Source organism: Thermobia domestica, chromosome 1 (genome assembly GCF_964235325.1).
Source record: "Thermobia domestica chromosome 1, izTheDome1.hap1.1, whole genome shotgun sequence".
Lineage (NCBI taxonomy): Eukaryota > Metazoa > Arthropoda > Insecta > Zygentoma > Lepismatidae > Thermobia > Thermobia domestica.
In genome coordinates, this window is record NC_137454.1 from 135426230 (window position 1) to 135442164 (window position 15935).

Genomic DNA, 15935 nt, shown 5'->3' on the forward strand with positions numbered 1-15935 from the left:
CATACATTTTTTCTTTAAAATAAAGAATGACCATTTACATATATTGTACGTTGTAAGTAATCTAATCCATTGTGCAGAACAACAAGAGTAATTTTAATGCAGTTTTGATGATTGTTGTAAATTAATCGGGCTCGTACATATGGTGTAGTACGACGTATATTCATTTGAGAGAAAGTTCGTTGAGAAGAAAGAGTTGGTGTAACACGTACTATCTAGCTACTATGAGCTTAGAAAAGTTTATTTGTTTATTTATTTTTAATTTTATCGAATATACACAAATAACACAAAAATCTTGTTTAATTTTTTTTTCTTTTTTGATGCTTTGCAAAGCTTTGTTTTGCACAAACGGATGTATGCACTTAAGATATGTTGAATATTTTATTTTAAGTATAAAAGAAAGAAGTAATTTGGAATTTATATACATTTTGAACAATAATTTTAATTGACATGTTCAGAGGTTCACAAGCCTTGTCAAAAGTCTGAGTATACTATTGATTTTTTAGAGTTTTCCACCAAAAAAAAAAAAAAAAAAAAAAAAAAAAAAACTGTATCCATACAAAACCATGTTTATTGGACTTTTTTAAGAAACAACATTGTTAATATAAGGATGCGAAAATTCATGGTCGTATTCACAAGTAGACAAATTCATTGAACAAAAACTAATAAATACACAACTAACGTCACACTTTGTTCTATCATGCATCGTTTCAGGGACACCTAGTGATGTGTGTATGAACCCTTATCAATTGCAGTCTATTTCAACTAACAGTTGTCTATGCGCTATTCTATCCTGTCGTAATATGGACAAAATTGAATGCAAATCTGTGATATGCCATCTTACTGTTTTCATTCGCGTGAACCATTGAATAATGTGAAGAACATGCAAATACTATAAAATGTAATCGAAGTGGTTATTTTGAGAGAAGAGACTTATTCTCTGCGAAAAATCGCTCAGTGATCGGGCGGAGCAATGTGTCGGACTCTTGAAAGATAGTCACAAAGTGGTGTAAATATTACACGGATCGTTCAAAAATAACAACTTCTCGTAAGGACAAGTTCACTGAAAAAACAGAAAACGAATTAATCGCTAACCGCTCCGGAAGCACCAATAAAACTATAGAAGAGCCATTTCCAATCGGTATCAAATAGGACGGTGGCCCAGCGCCTTCAGATATGGATTCAGATCTTGGGGGTATGACTGTGGTAAATAAGCCATTCTTTTAAGTGGAAAACTCGGGCTCATATTCTTTAATGAGATTTGCACTTACTAACTTCCTTGGAGCTCGTGCTCAATAATATCTTTCGGACACGTGCTTACTTGGTCTTGGGCTTACTAATTTCAATTGGGCTCGTGCTCGGATTCACTACCGTCAATGGGGTTCGAACTCACTGATATCACTGGGGCTTGTACTCATTCCGGCTCGAGTTCATTATCTTCAATGAGGCTTGAGCTCACTATTCTCCTTAATGCTTGCACTTACTCGGACTCGGGCTCACATCCTTCAACAAGACTTGCACTTATTGGTCGCCTTGGAGCTTTCGCTCACTAATTTCGTTCGGACATGTGCTCACTTGGGCTTGGACTCACTACTCCGCAGTGGAGCTTGCGCCCAGTCGTGTACTAATCTCAATTTCATTTGCCCTTGGGCTCACTAACCTTAAATGGGCTCGCACTTTAGGTCAATTTCTTCAACTGAGCTCGAGTTCACTATCAGTGGGGCTTGAGCTCACTGACGCCAATGGGACGTACTCATTTGGACTTAGGTTCATTACCTTCATTAAGGCTGGCGCTTACTCGGGCTCGAATTCACATTCTTTAATAATGCTCGCGCATACTAGCCTCCTTGGAGGTCACGCTCACTAACATTGTTCAAAACCTGCTCACTTAGGCTCGGGCTTACTACACCTCAGTGGGGCTTGCACTCACTCACCCCTAATCTCAATTGTATTCGCGCTCGAGTTCACTACCCATGGTGGAACTTGGGCTGACTCAGGATCACACTTATAATTCTCATTTGTCCTCGGGCTCGCTAACTTTAAATTGACTTAAGCTTTCTCCTCTTAGTGGGACTTGCACTCACTTGAGCTCGTGCTTAATTTCTTTCGGGCTTATAGCCATTAGCTTCAATGGAGCTCGGACTCTACTTTCAATGGGGTTCGGGATCGCATTTACTAGTTTCATTTGTTCTCGCACTCACTCAGGCATGGGCTTCCTAACCTCAAATGGACTCGCTCTTTGATTCACTCCCCTCAACTGGGCTCGGGCTTATTACCCTCAATGGGGTTTGCACACACTTAGGCTCGCGTTCAATAATTTCTTTCAGACTTGGGTTATTACCTTCAGTGGAGCTCAGGCTACTTCCAGTGGGACTCACACTCATTTGGGATCGGTCTTACTTCCGATTGTTGTTTAATTTTCAGGAAATAGGACACAAGGTATTGCAATTTTTAAGTTATAGGACATTGATTATAAGTTGAGCCAACAAAGATGGCGGAGTAGGCGTGAACGCGTGGCGAAGCTGTGACGTAAGGCTTCATAATTTTGCAGAATGAACACATCCTATATATTATAACATCTTTGCGAACAATAGTGTGTTTGTCTTATTAAGTGAGAAGTTGTGAAGAGTGAACTGTTGTATTGTAGTGGAGGCTCTATTAACGTTGATCACGATACAGTTGTGTTTACATGTTGAAAGAAACTTACTTAAATATCATCTTCTAGTGACTGTTTCATTTGCAAAAACTTTATTGTTAGAAGGAGACAACGCAGTAATAGGGCTAGTCAATTTAATTACTGCTAGCAAGAAAATAAAGAATGACCCACACTTACTCCTGTAAAAAGTTTAGGAAATTGAGGTACACAAAATATGCCGAAGGACGGGGACGCACTGGCCCACACGGCAGTTACCGGATGGGCCAACATAGTGAAGACGAAAGGAAATTACGAGGGAGGATCAGAAACTAAGGTTACAAGGCCGATATTTCTGGAGTTCATTTGTTATAGAGGAATGAGGAGAATGCGGTAATTTTAATACATGGAGTTGGCAACAGTGTGAAGAGTTTCAGCCATCTGCCACCCACGGCGCTAGTTGTAGGTAAACACAAATGGCGACTCTTTCGGAAAACTGGTCTCACGAAGAAGTCCGCTCAGTTATTCGATTTCTGTGGGCGAAACATGTAACCGCGGCTGAAATTCACTGGCAGCTGGCGCGAAGCAATCAGGAGAAAACGGCTAGGATTTCTCTCTCTTCTCCAGGATTCCTTCACGACATCGCGCACCCGCATACAACCCAGATGACCACGACGTTGTTGCAGCAATTTCGGTGAGACATCATCGGCTACCCGAGCTATAGCCCGAACTTCGCTCCAAGCGACTCACCTGTTTCCGCACTTGAAGATCACGGCCTAGGTGGCCGTCATTTCGCTTCAGAATAAGAGGTTTAAAAAAAATATGCAAGGACAGGATGTTTACCAAGAAGGAATCTTCAAACTCACTCCTCGATGCGAGAAGTGCCTCAACTGGTATGGAGACCATGTCGAAAAAATAAGCTAATATATGTACTGTCTGTTGACTGTATTGGTTGGCTATATACACGTAGTCTTACTTTCTGATCACTGCTCGTATTTTGTTTTAAAATTTTACTCTAATAACTAATGCTAGGTGAATATTTTCAACATCATCTTGTTCTAAGCTGTGTAAATTTTTCCCATGGATACTTTTTTTTTTTTTTTTAAGTGAGGAAAGAAGGTATTCGAAAAAAAAAAACTGCTTCAGTTTTCACATTATGACGATTATAATAAATCATTACTGAAGTCTAAAGATATTAATACTAGCAAAGAAACAAAACCGGACAAAACTAAAGAAGAAGATGTAGGTTCCGATGAAGAGAGCGAGAACGAGAAAAACAAAGATGATAAACAACTGCTATGCAAAATTGGAAGAAATTTCAAAAGATGTCTGTCTTGCATGTTAGAATTACTTTATGAACTAAATCTCTATAGTCTTATATATTCATCATTGTACGTGGCGTACAAATATATTTTGACTTATTCATGCACCCAAGTATCTTGCGAAAAAAAAAAAAACTTTCTCCATCTTGAAGATTATTAAGAATCGATTATGATCTTTCCTTCGGCAAGACTTGTTAAAGGATTTCGTTCTCTTTTACGATGAAATATAACAACTTTGATTATAACGGAATTATTGAAGAAATAGTATTTACTTCAAAGAAGTTAGGCTGTCTTTTAAATTATTAACTACAAACAAAGAAAACACTAAAGAAATTATAGTAACTAAAGTACTAAGTACAGTTATGATTTCAACATTTTCACATCTCCTGTCTAGAAATGTAAATATCTAAGTCTCAGACACTAATTAATGTTCCTAAATTTCTTGAATTGTAGTTAAAGTTAACCTTATTTAAAACATTCACACTGTATTATGAAAATTGTATTCTATGTAAATTGTGTGTTATATTAAAAGAGGAATGTAACTATAAAAAGAGCGATGTGTATTTTCTCTGTGATATTTTTTTTTATTAAAGCGAACCAAATTTATGTTTTATTAAAGAACCAAGCTTGAAATGTACAGAAAAGAAATAGTATTCAAACTATCGTATTGCTTTATATTTTTAGGGGGGCGCGGTGGCTCAGTGGTAGAGCGTTCACCTCTGGTGCTTGGGGTCCCGGGTTCGATCCCAGCCCCCGCCAAGTGAACTTTGTGATGGACAAACACCGTGCTCGTGGGTTTTCTCGGGGTTCTCCCGTTTCCTCCCACTTTCTTCATTCCACCATTTCACTCATCTCTCATCTTCACCGTCTCCTTTAGCCTAACCGGCATAACCGTGGGACGTAAAACTCAAAGATTTCATTTCATTTTCATTTTTTTGCTTTATATTTTTAATTTTACCGGTGTTGCTCTTAAATATCTGTATGGGCGAACCTACGGTTTTTATTGGTACTTTTTCATAAAATATGTAATACAGAAAAACTATACCAGATACAAGCTTAAATGTAATATAATAATTTATGTAGAACTTAATTTCCTACGTTTTTTAAAAGAAAGTAATAGTTGTTTTGTAAACAAGGCTTGCTGAAATGCCTGTTTTTTTGCACAGGGAGAATATGTTTTATGAAAAGTATTTGACCCTCTTTCCTCTTAGGATAAATATTTTAATGAAAGTGTAGTGGTATAGAAAATCTCACCTCCATGCCTATGGGAGCTGAACTTGGACTTAAATAGCAACAGGAGTTGCACTATTCATTTCAGCGACTCCGAAAACTATGCATTGGACGGTCGTTTTCGATTATTTTTACATGTCACAACCTGCCCTCGTCCCTCAGCCCTGACCGTCCAAGCCGAAAATGTGATTTAAAAAAAAAAACTAAGTTAGATCAGGGTCCACTCATATCTAAAAAATCATGAAAATCGGTGCAGCGGTCTAGAAGCAGTAACTCATCGAACATCATTATATTCATTTTTTTTTATATAGATACAATCTTTACGCGGACGTTAGAGTAAAGGAACTCTTTGGTTTTTATTTCCTGGAGACCCGAGGAGTGTTTAAAAGTTTATACATTTTTATTCTATTTGATCTAATTACAACGGACTAATTTGTTTTCAATTTTTTAAATATATGTGTTTTATCAAAAAGTGCAACAAATCTTAGTTTGTGGTAAATTTTGGAAAGATCCCTGGTACAATCTATTTTTCGTAAGTCCAGAACATTGTTCGATTTTCAATTTTCCATTATCTTCCAATCTAACTTCACAAATTCCTACCAATCCCACTCGACAGATAATCCTGTTGTATAAATATTATCTGACCTTTTTTTTAATTACTTTTGAGCGACAAAAGAAGAGACGAAAATATGGTAGACGTAAAAAAAAAAAAAAAAAAAAAAAAAAAAAACGAATTTTGAGATTTCAACGGATTTACACGTTTTATGGCTCATACATATCAAAAAAGCGATTTTTCGACATATATCCGTCTTTTCGTCCTCATTTACATTTACTTAGAGGCTATACTGTTGAACGTATCAAGATCAAATTTTAAACTTAAGATTTTTATGATATATGATTCTCCAGAGATATTGAGATTTTTCTAATTTTCTTTCTTCTCCTAAAAAATATGGATAGTTTGCTGAAAGGTGAAAATCAAAATTTGCGATGTTCTCAAGAATGGCTTAAACGAATTTGTCTATATTTCATAAGTAATTTTTACAATAACCCCATATTATACTATGTCGTTTTTCCGGGAAAATCGAGTAGTTTACTCTTGGGGATGATTTTTTTTTTTCAGATGATTTCCTCATAAACGATTCAGACTATTTTGTTCATATTTCATAAATAAATATTTCATTAATATCATTATAATTTTGCACAAATAATGTCCATGAGAATATTCACAAAGGGTAGTATACTCTTGTGGTAAGTGCTTTATTTATTTATTTTTTACGGTTTTGAGAAATACAACTTTTGCAATTTTGTTATTTTATTTCCAGACATTTCATTAATAACCCTAACATATGGCATATCCTAAGTCATCTTCTTATGGAAAAATTTACAAGGCTAGTGTACTTTTGGGGGTGAGTTTTCTTTGGCCGAAATTTTCTGAAAACGCTTTATAATTATAATTTTGTTCGTATTTCACAAGAAAATGTTTCATTAATAACTGCAGCACAACATTATTTAGTGTAAGGCAGTGGTTTTCAAACTTGTTGTTACTGCGACCCACATTAAATAATAAAAAGTACTTTGTGATCCACCTATTATTATTCAAATATACATTGACATTTTAGGTAATGCTGGTGTATTTCAAACCAATTACATTTTGTAAACCATATTTCTAATTTATTATTTCCTAAACTAAAAAAGAAAAAATAAAGAAAAGAAAAATACATGATACACAAAAACTAATTGAAAAGCAAAATCTTTGCACTGCTATTCATAATGAGGTGTATGCGATGCATGTCCTTGTTTTCGAGATTTATTAATAACTGTATTGGTATCCACGCTGATCCTAGTTCAGGTGCAAGGAATTGAGACTTGCAGCCGGTTTCTGTATTTGTCTTGTTCCCAACAATCGCTGAAAACCCAGCTTCACATAAATAGGAAGAACTAAACTGGAGTAGCACCTTCAAAGATTCAGTAGAAAGTTGTGGATAGGTTTGTTGAATGGGAAGCCAAAACAGTGCTAGCTTTTTAGGGTTGAAATTCATATGAAGTGAGCTATCTTGAGATATGTCTATTACTTCCTCATCAGCCTTCACAGATATTCCAGTTGAAATGCCACTGAAAACGAGTATGCAATCCACTTTAGTTGCTTACACATATCTTCAAGAAAGTAACATTCAAATTTTTCTTTCAATGTCTCCAAATGTGTGGCTGTTCCATGAATTTCCGGAATCGTCTGCGTTTACTTCATTTTCGATCACGAAAGTTTGAAATGTTTTGAAACAGTAATAATTGTGGTTTCCAACGTTACTCTTTCAGAAAACAAGTTTCCTCATGAAACTTTCATTTCATCAACAAACGCTTCCAATTTCCATTTTCTGAATAGTACTTCACAAGATATGTTTCTCTATCTAAATAAAATTTTCATAATTAAAAAAAAAAAACTTCTCACGACCCACCTAAAATTAGCCCGCGACCCACATTTTGAGAAACACTGGTGTAAGGAGTTGCAGCGAGAAACTTTAATGTGGTAGACCGTACCACACACACACACACACACACACATATATATATATATATATATATATATATATATATATATATATATATATATATATATATGGGGGGGCAGATTTTCGCATAGAATGGATTCATCTAAGCGTGTACGTAGCCACTCGTTTAGATTTTTTGCTCGGAAGAATTTGCTGGCTGCTGAAAATATATAAAGGTTTTTCGCAGTTCCTAAGAACACATTTCCTGTAGGCACCCCAAATTACATGTTGTTTATGCGGGCTTACATAACAGCAAGCGATACATATCCGGACTTACAGCTAGTTATAGGTCTAGAAATGAAATGAAATCTTTAAACGTCTCACAGTACGCCGGCTAGGCTAAAGGAGACGGTGACGATGAGAAATGAATGAAATGGTGGAATGAAGAAAGTGGGAGGAAACCCACGCACGCGGTGTTCGTCCACCATAAAGTTCACATGGCGCGAGTTGGGATCAAATCGAGGACCCCACGCACCAGAGGTAAACACTCTACTACTGAGCCACCGCGGCCCTTATAGGTCTAGAATAAAACACATTTGACATTTACAAAACCAAACAAATATAATAGAACTTAAAGTAAAGCATTAAATAAGTGCACACGTAAAAAATCAATAAGTACATAAGATAAATTATTTTTATAAAGTTTACAAGGAAGTCTAAAATTTATATAAACACAATTTAAAGACCAATTAAAAACTGAGCCTCAGACGAATATTGCTAAGCAAATACCTGTAAATATTATGTTTCTTATTGATTCCCATATAAAACGTTTAGAGTTAAATTTTCATATAGAGATTTCATATACTTACTTACACTCCTATCTGTTCAATTTCATGTTAAAAGCAATCATGAGTTTAGAAAATAACTTACTGAGTTGCCGTTTTCTCTTAATTGATTTCCACTCAATTATAATGTGATCTTCACTACTTTCCAGTGACAATAGGAGAGAAAAAAATATGGTGATCGTGAAAAATGTCGAATTCGATATTTCAACGGATTTACATGTTTCATGGCCCCTACATACCGAAAAAGTGATTTCTAAATATCCATCGTCCGTTCGTTCGTCTCACGTAAACATAATCTTTCGCCTAGAGACTATATTGCAAGGATCCCCACATCATGACTAGAGCACATGTCAACACAACACGTGCTATTGTTTGAAAACAGAGCATATCAGACGAGAAGCCGACACGAAAAACTCCGAGGAACGCCGAAAGAAGACGGACCTCACGGAAGGACCCGAAGAGGACAGATAAAAAGCGGACCACCGAGGGACCCAGCATCAGTCGACCAACTGATCGTAACCTATCCTAAACCCTGGAGGCTGCTATGAAGCTAAGAGGTTATCCTAACCTCAACTAATCCCTGGAGGCTGCTATGAAGCTAAGAGGTTATCCTAACCTCAACTAATCCCTGGAGGCTGCTATGAAGCTAAGAGGTTATCCTAACCTCAACTAATCCCTGGAGGCTGCTATGAAGCTAAGAGGTTATCCTAACCACAACTAATTCCTGGTGGCTGCTATGAAGCTAAGGGGATCACCTTGAATACCATACCTTGTGAGGGCTGCTATGAGCGGAGGTTCCTAAAACCAAATCCGCGAGAGTCGCAGAGGCTGCACTGAAGCTAAGGAGTTGTCCGTACAGAACACTATAATCTGTAACCTTGGTCATTGAAGAGATATTTTATTGTTAGAACTTCTGTAGACACAAAAGACTTAATTTTATAATAAAATTGGTGAAGGGATAAATCTCGGTTCATTATTGACTCTACCAAAGTCATTACAATATCTTCTACATATCCCCACCAAATTTAAAACTTACAAGGAACGGACATGAACCTGTCATGCGGACATCCGAATCAAACTTAGTCCATTCGATAAATATAACAAAGCTATATGTATGTAGAAAAAAAATAGGTGTCATGGACAACGGAGTAAGTCCCTGGGTCCCATAAACTAGGTTTTTCATTTTTTCATTTCATTTATTTTCATCCCTAAGTCATACACGATGCTCGAAAGAAGACGAGCGTATGAATCGGACACGTCAGTAAATAAGTAAGATACAAAGAAATAGTAGCTATTACATACATACTAGAAAACAATAACGAGACAAAATATGAGACATGTTATATGAGACAAAATTACACAATACAATCTACAAGCTACATTTAGCAGACTGGCATTCATCTACTGAATAAAAACAATTGCCCAATAGATGATTCTTTTAACTGATTTAAATACATTCATTGACTCAATGTTACGAATATCTTTATATAATGTTGAACCTAAGTATATGGGACCGTTTTGAAACAGTGCTATGTGGTGATTTTGAATGTGGAGAGATGTTCCCTATATCTAGTATTACTGTATGACAGTGAAGGTTTTCTTTATCGGGAAAGAATGTATTAAGATTCTGGCACGTGAAAATTAATAACTGTAATACATAAAGATATGGCAGTGGTAATATTTGTAGTCTTATAAAAAGTGTTTTACATGGTTCGTTTAAGCTTGCATTGGCTACTACTCTAACAACTTTTTTTTTTAATGCGGAAGATTAATTTACTTCTTGAACCATTTCCCCAGAAGATAATGCCGTACATTAACAAAGATTGAAGGATACCAAAATAAATGCTTCTACAGCTATTTATATCCAAAATATTTTTAATAATTTTCAAGGCATAGAAAACATTATTAAGTTTTTGTGCTAACGATATTATGTGGGTATCCCAAGTACGGGTATTACTTATATGGAGACCTAAGAATTTTGTTTAAGTTACATACTTTAAGTCAGAATTCATGAGTGATACATTTATGTCATGAGTATCTTTGTTTCGTAAATGGTGAAAGTTCAAAGCCACCAATTTTTTTGTATTTACTTTTAAACCGTGTAAAGTAAACCATTTTTGTAATTGATTTTATTATTATTATTATTATTATTATTATTATTATTATTATTATTATTATTATTATTATTATTATTATTATTATTATTATTATTATTATTTCCTATTGCAGTGTATCATAATTTTCACCTGTAATGAGAATACTTGTATCATCTGCATATAGCGTTGACTCCACTGAAGTGAGTGAATGTAGTTAGGAAGATCATTAACGTATAGCAGAAAAAGGACAGGTCCCAAAACCGATCCCTGTGGAACACCGCTTAAATTTAGCTTGAAATATGACAAGGAATGACTACGGGATGACGTTTCTTTATCCATGTATATTATTTCGACCGATTGAGTCCGGTTTTCCAGATATGATTTTAACCAGTCATTTACTATTCCGCGTAAGCCATAGGCTTTTATTTCCTCAATTAGCATATTATGGAGTACTAAATCAAAAGCCTTTGACAAATCCAGAAAAATATCTAAACACTTCTTCCCATTATCCAATCCTTCCCGTACCTGTTCAATATATTTATACATTGCTGTAGTTGTTGATTTGTTCTTTTGAAATCCATGCTGTGGCGTAGAAATAATGTACTTGGAAAGAAAAGCAACAAGTATTGAGTCTTGAGATTGGTCTAAAATTATCTACATTTGTTTTTGCGCCTTTCTTATGTAGAGGTTTAATTTTTGCAGACATCGTATACATTACATAAATGTACTAAGTTTTGAACTTGTAGTTCATTCAGGTGTTCCAAAGGGTTCAAGCTTAGGACCTTTACTGTTTTTGTTAGTGCTCTCAACGGGTCGGGTCGGGTTGAAGACCGACCCGACCCGACCCGACTGACCCGAACCGTGATCCGACCTGATTGACCTGACCCGACAACCCGACCCGAGATGACCCGATTGACCCGACCCGATCCGAGTCGGGTCGGGTCGGGTCAACCCGATCCGTTTGAGAGCACTATGGTCACGACACTGGGTGAACGCCAAAATGCACTCCCATTGGGAATTAAACCCGGACCACGTGTACCGAAGTCTTACACGTTAACCACTAGCTAGATCAAGCGGGACATTTGTATATGCATCTTAATGAATATTTGGCACTTTTGAGGTTTGGTTATTTCTTTTTATAACTGATACCAATGTCCGACGTGGGAGAAATTTATTTTTTTCTTGCTTTAGTTCTATGTGACGAAATTTTTATTCAAGGTCAGTGTTCTCACCTGCTTGGACGGCAGGGGGTCTTCTCGGAAGGTAGTAGCAAGAGTCTCTTGGCGGAGACAAAAGGAAATCGTTTAACTACAATGATAAGTGTTGAGGAAACAGGAGAACACCTGTGATTTTTTCCAACCCTTCAACTTTCATTCCAAAATAGGTTCTTATGGTTCCGGGACCCGTGACTCTTTGATTTTTCTTTCTCGGTAATTAAAACGTATTTTACAGTGTACATAGTTGCACGTAAGAAGATACATAATATGAATTTTGTAATTTAAAATTTAAAAATACAGTACGATATTTAATTATAAAGTACTAATTTTATTGCATCACTTTCAGCAACAAATGAAATTCAAACAATTCGCTCCCTGGGTCTTGGTCATCAATACTGCGTCTTATTTTTTGTCTTGCAGTCAAGTCTTGGTCCTGCATTTCGTAGTCTTGGTGGACTTTCATGCTATACAAGAGCCAAGAATGCTCGCCTCATCGGTACAAATGAAGACCAAGTGTGATTTTGATGATGGTCTTTCATGCTATATGGAAAGCAAGAAAATATGCTCATCGCTATTTGGTGATCACCAAAACAAGGCCAAGAGCAAGATTACTATGCAATTCGTCTTGCATATCCAATCTTTATCTTGTTCTTGTATCGATGTCCTTGGGCTTGGTGAAATAAAATGAAATATTCAGTTTAAGGTCCCTCGATTCTGCACCGAGGCTAAGTGATATGGTGACCATGAGAAATGAATGAAATGGTGGAATGAAGAAAGTGAGAGGAAACAAGAGAACCCCGAGAAAACCCACTACACGGCGTTTCTCCACCACAAAACCTACTTAGCACAAGCTGGGATCGAACCATGGACACCATACCCCAGAGATGAATTCTCTACCACTGAGCCACCGCAGCCCTGCTTGGGCTTGGTCGTCCATATCCAATCTTTCTTTTGGCCTTGCTTAAAAACTTCTAGTTTTGTTCTAAACCCAGACTCCATATTGGCGTAGGTATTAATATTACAGTCGATTGGTAAAATCAATCTTCCACATTTACAAATTAAAGTACACACAAGTACAAAAATAAGCATTTACCATAAAAACACTAGCTGCAAGTGTTCAAAATAGATTTATGGCTTCTATAAAATCAATTGAAAATTGCTATTTTTAATTAGGCAGCTTGTGAAAAACAGCAGCTTTCAACTCCAGCGAGTTTAAGCTCAACCTAAACTCAGTTGACCAAAGTGAACTGACCCGACTGAGCCGACAACCCGACCCGAACAACCCGACCCGAGCTGACCCGACTGACCCGACCCGTTTGAGAGCACTAGGTATAATAGAGTGACAAAAGCTGTTATATGCAGATAATCTTACTGCATCATGTGTCCAGAGAGGAACTGCATCAGTTTGTAAAATGACATTAATGCACTTTTTAATTGGTGCAAAATAAACAAACTACGGTTAAATACAGAAAAGTGCAGTGCAATGTATTATACAAGAAAGAAGAAGTACTTCGAATTTGAATACCAATTAAATAGCATACAACTGAAGAGTTGACCGTATAACTGACCTTGGTGTGTCAATAAAATCTCTGGTTCGATACTCATCTGAATTGGATTGTAAATTAGGCTTTTAGAAATCTCGGGTTTGAAATTAGATTTGGATGTGAGCTTAAGAACAGTAATGTCCTTAAAATTCTGTATAATGCATATGTACGTCCAGTAGAGCCATTCAAATCATGTGACAATCAGTTCTATGATTATTAGTATTTAACGAAGTGAGTTGACTTGACTTATAATATTAATATTATTACGATATGATTATATTATTATTTATTTATTCTAATGATACAATGCTACTACTAATACTGACTAAGTTTTTATACGCATTGATATTTTGCATATTGATTTTCAAAAATAAGACAATACTAAAGAATTATTATCTTTTTCGTAAATACTGGATCTAGAGGTGAAGAGACACTTAACAATTGATTTCCTGGAACCTCAGAAATTTTAACAATAGGTTCGGGTGAACGGACTGAATGACACCACTGTGTACATCCCAAGAGTATACGCGGTGTTATTTTGGAACCCATAGTGCCTAAAAAATACGTATACTATCTATAGTGAATTCAATCCAAATTTATGCGTTATTTAATATAGAAGGATACACGAATATGAAAAACATGTTGTCACATAATTATCAGAAATCTCCTATCATGTCACGAACAGGAAAATACGTTCGTGGTCACGAACTTTTCATAAAGTATCATAGTGTACGAATGTATTGGGTATATCACATATTAGAAGAATATATACTTTGGATAATACTGTCCAAATAGGAAATCCTTCAATTACGGTGTTATGCATTAATTGACCAAGCGTCAAAACATGGTTCTGAGATATTGAAGGAAATACAAACATGTTACTATTACGATCCAGTTCTTGGCGCTTGGTCGAATAGCTTTTCCTGAACGTTTAAGCAAAGAGTAGGGTTTCAAACATTTTTTTTTTTACATTATTTACATTGTCTCCTACACACTGATGTAAAAATCTCGAAAATCGGAAAATGGCGCTTGGTCAATTGATGCATAACATCGTCCTAGGCTTAGGCCTATAATTGAAACAATAATTTGAACTTATAATTTAGTATCTAATTTAATTTATGAATTGTAACAATTCTTTTATCAATAACTGTATCACTTGAAACGAAGTGCCTTCCTAGCTTTTAATAGCTGGCTTTGCATAATTTGTATCGAGGATTAAATATATGTTTGTTATGGTTTTGTTAAATAATCGACATCACGTGGCGAATTATTTACTATTCCCTGTGAAAGGCATTGCAAAATCTGCTCATAAAGAATCATTGAGAAATTGCAAGTGAATTAAATAATTACTTACTACCATATATGAGCATAACGTGCGCTCTTAGGCAGAGCAGCTGTTGAAAGCAAGATTCGGACGCGATAATCGCAGTTTCAACGTGTTCTACTTGGTTACCCTATGAGACATTAGAAAACAATAATATTTCTATCATACACAACAAAGCTTGTGTAATATCCCACTTTCACCACAGTGTAGAAGGGTTATTACATTTCGTAGTTTTTACATTTTAGGTTCTGCGTGTTGATGGAGACTTCCACAGTAAAGGATATTATGTTTTCTACTATCCATATCAAACGTACATGCAGAATATGATTCCTTGTACTATTTACTGGATGATATTCAATAAACAACGTGCTAGATATACTTAATTAAAGATTAATTCGGTTACTCTTTTATCAGCCTCTTCATCAATTTACATATTATTATTATTATTATTATTATTATTATTATTATTATTATTATTATTATTATTATTATTAACATACACATATAATCACACTTATTTCAATATTTATTCCATTATTATTATTATATTTATCACTTTATATTGTCAAGGGCTGAATTTAGTAATAAGGCACTAGGATCACATATCAACATATACATGTAGGCATCATCATCCAGCTAAATTATCCATCATACCGCGTTATTAAAATTACTCATTGCACTATCTGATAGTTCAAATTAAATCACAAATATCATATACAAATTACAGTTGGGATAGCGTCGATGTTCGATCCGAGGCTTACAAATTTTAAAGATACATTTCTACACAATGCATGTTAACTTACTCATAAAATGTCTTCTTTACTATGATATTTATCTCAGTTCGTTTATCCAAAAACGATTCGAAAAAATGTAATTTCTTTTAGATTTGGAATGTTTTAAATCATCCCGTACGGACCCCTATCCCTTAAATATTCTCAAGAACAGTTTGTAATGCGTCGCTCAGCTATACAATAGCGGCGCATTACACTTGTTTAGAGTCTTAGTTTACGATACCATGTTATTCAACCACTAAAATTCTAGAGGGTGTTGGGAGGTGTGGTGTGTGAACTATCTCATTTACCAAAGGGATAAAATAGCTGGCGTGAGATCCGGAGAACAGAGTGGCCACGGAAGAAAGCATAGTCTGTTGCATAGCCAATCCGTTTGTGTGTGTAAAAAATATCATTGAAGTGCACTTGCTCATTCCTTTTAAAAGTGTGATGATAGTGGATGGGAGAGCTC